Here is a 6543-nt window from a genome sequence, read left to right on the forward strand (position 1 = left end):
GGCAAGGAGGGAGGAGGGAAGGGCAGAGAGAAGGCTGAAATGGACATTGAGGCTGCTTGGCTTTATCTGACTAATGAAAAGCAGCAAGCGTGTCGGAGAATGTGAGAGTCGTGGATCGATTGAGAGATAAAGCCAGAAATGAAGGCAGCTGGAGAAGCAGACTGGTGGGAGAGAGGGAAAGAAGCTAGGGCTGGGGTTATGCTCAGGGTGTCCAGCACGTGGGTGGGGGGAACAAATGTCAGTAGACCTACAAGTGTTCGAATTGCAATGGTGCATCCACATAGAAAGGTGGGTATCCTTCGTATGGATCGGTCCCTCCAAACACATAGTAAATAAACAATGTGTTGCTTATGCAGTGCTGGAGAAGCTAATATTGTGTCAGCGCTCAACCAGTGCCAAACTGTTTTTGCCCCTGATGACCTATACACAATGATTCTCCCATCCAGAACATATTTGGCATGTCCTGAAGTATTAGGATTTGTGGGGTTTTAATGGGATTCTGATGTAACAGAAGTATAAGCAGAGCCTCCCCATAGCAGAGAAAGAAACAAGTTAGGTGTTTCTAATGAATGCACTAACTAGCTGTGCTTATGAAAGTAGTTATACATGGGTTTACTCCTTCAACTCTGAGCCTGGAAACCCAGATTTCAGTGGTATCTGGGAGTGCATTTGCCCACTGCACCTGTTCCTTGAGATGTCAAACATGCCCTTGGTGACACATGCCATAGCTACATCCCAGTTGGATTACCGTAATGGATTCTACATGGGGCTGCCTTTGAAGACCGTTTGGAAATTTCAGCCGGTCCAAAGAGCTGCAGCTATATTGCTAAGTGGGGCTGGCTACAGGGAACATGCAACCCCCTTGTTGTAATAGCTCCACTGGCAGCTGGTACATTTCTGAGCACAATTCAAAGTGCTGCTTATAGAATCATCAAATCATAGAGTTTATGTCCAACCCCTTTCTGTCATCCAGGAACTCAAAACCAAAGCACCCCAACAGATCCAGCCTCTGTTTAAAGACCTCCAAAGAAGAAGACTCCACCAGCCTCAGAGAGAATGTGTTCCATTGTCATACAGTTCTTACTGTCAGGAAGTTCCTCCTAATGTTGAGGTAGAATCTCTTTTCCTGTAGTTTGAATCCATTTCTCTGTGTCCTATTCTCTGGAGCAGCTGAAAACAAACATGCTCCATCCTCAATATGACACCCCTTCAAATATTTAAACAGGGTTATCATAGCACCCCTTAACCTTCTCTTCTCCAGGTTAAACATACCCAGCTCCTTCAGCCACTTCTCATAAAGCATGACCTTTAAAGCCCTACATGCAGGGACGTAGCCAAGGGGGGGGTGGTTCTTGGGGTCCAGACCCCCCTTCTGTTAGATAAAATGAATGGTACGTGCTGCCGCGCCGCCGCACCCAAGCCCCATTATAATGGTGGCACTTAGTCTGGACCCCCTCTTCCCAAAATCCTGGCTACGTCCCTGCTACATGGTTCAGTTGCAGGTTATTTGAAGGAATGTATTCTCTTTTACAAATCAGCCTGTGATTTGAGGTCTGCTAGGGAGGCCCTTCTCTCTGCCCCATCACTCTCCCAGGTATATCTGGCAGGAACACAGGAGATGGGACCTTCTCAGTGGCTGTCCGTCTGGTCTGGAACTCCCTTCCCAGTGAAGGTAGATTGTCACCTGCCCTACTTTCTTTTCACAGCTAAGCAAAGTCTTTTCTATTCCAGAAAAACAAACTTTCTCTTTGTCCAGTGCTAGGAATGTTTCCTTGTTGTGGACTGAGACACAACAATTCTCTGTTACTAGATGGTGCCTTTAGCATCACATAAAGTCCCAGCACAGCAGTTATGATATTCTAACACAAGAAATGATTTAAGAATACATGGCAGAATTTAAACACACAGCAGTAGTAAAGTTCAGTTCCCAGTCATACCTCTAAAGCCCACTGTCAAACAGCTATTCACCTTGACAAGTTGTGCATGGCACCTTTTTCTAAACAGTTAATTAAAGAGTAGTCAAGTGTAGCCTCCTGGAAAAGTCCTACATTCTAAATGTGGTTTCTGTACGGCTGTATGATGTGATTTTTCATTCCAAATGTCCTTTTCAAAATTACCAGTTTCACAGGGAACCTACCTGAAGATTTATTGAGTTATGGAATAACTAAGAGAAGTGGTCCATTTTAGCACTCATACAGGATAATAATAAGGAAGACATTACAGTAGTGCTCAAAAACCTGTGGGGGATTTTTAGTTTTCTTTGAAGGACAATTTCCAAAGTGAAGCCACTGAGTCAGAGTTCAAAAGCAAATTTGATAGTGAAATTTATGATCTAATAGTGTGTTTCTGTTGGATCCCACTGTTTCTGGCAGAATAAGCAAGGCCTGTTACAGACTGCCAAAATAAAGCTGCTTCAGGTCTCTTTGAAGGTATGCTATTTAAATGATGCATGCATCCTAAGAATCCGGAAGCTGCACCAAAGCTGCACTCCAGTGTTTAGGAATGGAGGGTGGCTTTGGTGCGACCTCCGGACTCTAGGACCCATGCATCATTTAAATAGCATACCTCCAAAGAGACCCCAAGCAGCTTTATTTTGGCAGTCTGTAACAGGCCTCAGTCTCCCTCCCTCCTATGGACCTAAAAATCTGCTGTGTGGGGCTGAGAAATCCTCTGGTTGCAGCAGGAAGGGTGAAAGGAACAAAGCCCCAGCTGCACTGGTGTTAAATACAAAAGTGTACCAATGGATTTGGAAGCATCCTATTGAATCTTGACCTTAGTCAAGGGACTGGGAGTAGCTTACTCACCATAGAAAGTAATTGTGTTGCTTTTGTTGTTTATTTGCATCATTCTTTCTTCTATGAATCGGCCAATTCATCCTCAGGGATTATTGCTTGGTAATACAGTTACAACCATTATAACTGAATCTTTTATTTACTGAATTGGGTCATGTCATATTCATTTGATGGGCTATGTAATAATTTGTGGTCTGCATAATAATGTGATGACACACATACTGACATATCTAACTTTACTTTTTAGTCTTTTGTTGATGATGAGGCTGCACAGGACAAAGTGAAAAGAACAAAAAGTATGTATAAAGAACGGAAGGAAGGACAAATCGCCAAGGAAGAGTACAGGTGTGTAGCCCAAACTTGTGGGCATAGTCTAAGGAAAGGTAAAACTCTAATGAGTTTTATGAGCTGGCTCAGCAAGCAAGGAGCAACAAAAAGGAGATTTTCCAGATACATTCAAGGTAAGAAAATTGCCAAGGAGACAGTGGGGTGTAATGCACTCTGTATGGGGCTGCCTTTGGAAATTGTTCAGAAACTTCAGCGGGTCCAAAATGCTACTGTAATGCATTCTTCATGGGATTGCCTTTAGAGATTGTTTGGAAACTTCAGCAGGTCCAAAATGCAGTGGCCAAAAACTGGTGCCAGTTATAGGGTGCATATAGCTAAAAGTTCCATTGGCTACCAGTTCATTTCCAGGCACTATTCCAAGTGTGGTCATGACCTATAAAGCCCTTCATGTCTTAGGTCCAAACCATCAGAAAGACTGTATCTCCCCATAGGAATTTGCAAGGATGCTAAAATCTACTGGGGAAGGCTTTCTTTTGGTCCCACCACCATCGCAGGCTCACTTGGTGAGGATACAAGAGAGAGCCTTCTTGGTGGCTGCTCCCAATGTCTGAAACTGGCCCCCTCCCTGTTTACTTTTTGCCAACAGGCAAAGACATTTTTATTGAAGCAGCCTTTTAGGATATAATCATGTTAGGGAGGCTTTTATACAGGGTATGTGCTTTAGATACATTCTTAAACATTTCTATGTTTTACGTCATTTTATACTATTTTCAGCTCATTGATTTTAATTGTTTTTAAATTTTTATTGTAAAATTTTTTAAAAATATTTGTGAGCCACCCTGGGTCCCTTTCAGGGAGAAAAGTGGCATAGAAATGAAATAAATAAATAAATAGGGTGTGTTCAGTCAAAATGGTAAATTGCTAACAGACCATAATGAAAAATTGAGCTACTCAATACATATTTTGCCCCCCACCCACCAAAGAACAGTGTGTTTCCATGAAACAGCAGAGACCTTGGGAAGGAATCCAGTTTGCAATTCTAGATTGATAGGGAATTAGTCAGAAATCACAATAGCTAACCTAAATGAGTTCATCTGGCAGGGCCAGAGGAACTGTATCTGAGTACTGAAGGATCTTCCTGATGTACTCTCTGAAGCACTTACCATCATTTTTTATACATTTTGGATAATGGGTGAGGTGCCACTGGAGAAGAGCAAACTTTGTCCCTCTCTTCAAAAAAGTCAAAGAGGAGGAGGAGGAGGATTGATGATGATGATGATGATCAAGGAAACTGATCCATCAGCCTGACCTCAATACCAGGAAAAATATCGGAACGAAGTATACAGGAGTCTGTCTGCAAGTTTTGTCTTGAGGATAATGCAGTGTTCAGTAGGAGCCAGCATGGGTTTGCAAACCCTGCTAAACGAATCTGATCTTTTAAAAAGTCACATCACTAGTTTAGTAGATGGGAATGCTGTAGAGGCCATTTATCTGGATTTCAGCAAAGCATTTCATAAGAGCCTCCATGATGTTTTGGTTAGCAAATTCATTAAATTTAGAACAGATAGAAACATTGTCAGATGGATCCGTAATTGGTTGGAAAACCGTTCAAAGTGTCACCATAAACAGCTGCACTTCAAACTGGAAGGAGGTCTCGAGTGGAGTGCCTCTTGGTTCTGTGCTAGGGCTGTTACTCTTCAAGATTTTTATGGTGGGGGAATCCTTATTAAGTTTTCAGATCATACAAAACTGGGAGGGGTGGCTAACACAATGGAAAATAGGAACATTGTTCAAAAGGATAAAGATAAACTAGAAAATTAAGCAGAAATTAATAAAATGAAATTCAATAGAGACAGATGCAAAATTCTGTATTTAGACTACAAAACCCAAATGCAAAGGTATAGGATGGGGAATATGTGATTCAGCAGAATTGCATGTCTCCGTCTTATCACTGCTTTGTCCTCCAATTGTTGTTACCTGCACCTTGCCATTGAAGGGGGAAACCCATCAATAAACTCCATATTGCGATGGCATAGTGCAAGTCCACAGATGTGGTAAATTATGCTATGGCAGTTCCACGATTGTGTGGTCACATGGTGCCAGTATCTCCTCCTTTCCTCTATCCTCTCCCCTTCCTCTTCCCAAAACAGCCAGCTTTTGTTTGTTTGTTTTACTTTATTTTAATTTTTCTGTTAAAATGCAGTAGCACAACTTCTGAATTGTGTTTAAAAAGACAAAACACACACAAAAGAAAGGCATGCTGAGTAGGACACAGGTCAGGGAGAGAAGGTTTGGAACAAGGGTGGAAGAGAGCATGCCGGACCAACAACAGTCCAGTCATGTGAATGAAATAAAGTGCAGTAGGAGTTCTCCCAATCTGGTAATTATGCACATTAATGTGATTATGGCAAGAAAGGGGCTCATGCAATAAAACCCCAAGTTGGGGGCAGTAATAGTCCCATTATATTCTGATTGGACCTCCTCTGGAGTATTGCCTTCAATTCTCATTTTAAGAAAGATCATGCTCTCTTCCATCCTTGTTCCAAACCTTACCCCCCTGACCTGTGTCCTACCCAGCATGCCTTTCCTTTTTGTGTGTTTTGTCATTTTAAACACAATTCAGAAGTTGTGCTAATGCATTTTAACCAAAAAAAAAATGGGAGCAGGTTTACAGAAGGACAACGAGGATGATAAGAAATATGGAGAACAAAACATAGGAGGAAAGGATGAAGAAGCTGGGCTTGCTCAACATGGTGAGAAAACTGAGGGGTGACATGACTGAACTCTTTAAATACCTCAAGCGTTGTTATAAGGAAGATTATTTTATTATTTATTACATTAATTTGTGTCCCGCTTTTCTCCCAAAATTGAGACCCAAGTAGATGAGGGCAGGCCTGTTCTCTGCTGTCCCAGAGGGTACTACCAGGTCTAATGGTCTGAGGTTACAGGAGAGTAGATTTTGATTGAGCATCAGAAGGAACTTCTTGACAGTAAGGCTGGTTCAATGGATCTAATTGCCTATACAGGTGGTGGAGTCTCCTTTTCTGGATGTCTTCAGAGAGGCTGGACAGCTACCTGCTGGGGATGCTCTACCTGGAGATCCTACACTGAACAGGGGGTTGGCCCATAGGGCCCCTTCAAGGTCTATGATTCTAGGGGGATTATCACACCAGAGGCTTATCGTCGGTAAAACATTTCTGAAGTGTGAAGGTGTGATAGCCGATTGCGCTTCTAAATAATCACTGAGGCGTCTCCACTCCTCTCCTGTCCTCAAAGCGTTCGCGGAGCAGCCATTTCTCCATAATGGAAGTTCCTGTTATGCTTTGGTTGTTGTATAACAAGAATGCATATGCCTGAAACCACTTCAGATAAGGCTGCTGAAGATCACCAGGAAGTTGGATGAAGACTTGTGTATGCAAATATGTGTTACACATGAATTCCCTAGCCTAATCCATTCATCAGA

The sequence above is a fragment of the Sceloporus undulatus genome, chromosome 2 (genome assembly GCF_019175285.1).
Source record: "Sceloporus undulatus isolate JIND9_A2432 ecotype Alabama chromosome 2, SceUnd_v1.1, whole genome shotgun sequence".
Taxonomy (NCBI): domain Eukaryota; kingdom Metazoa; phylum Chordata; class Lepidosauria; order Squamata; family Phrynosomatidae; genus Sceloporus; species Sceloporus undulatus.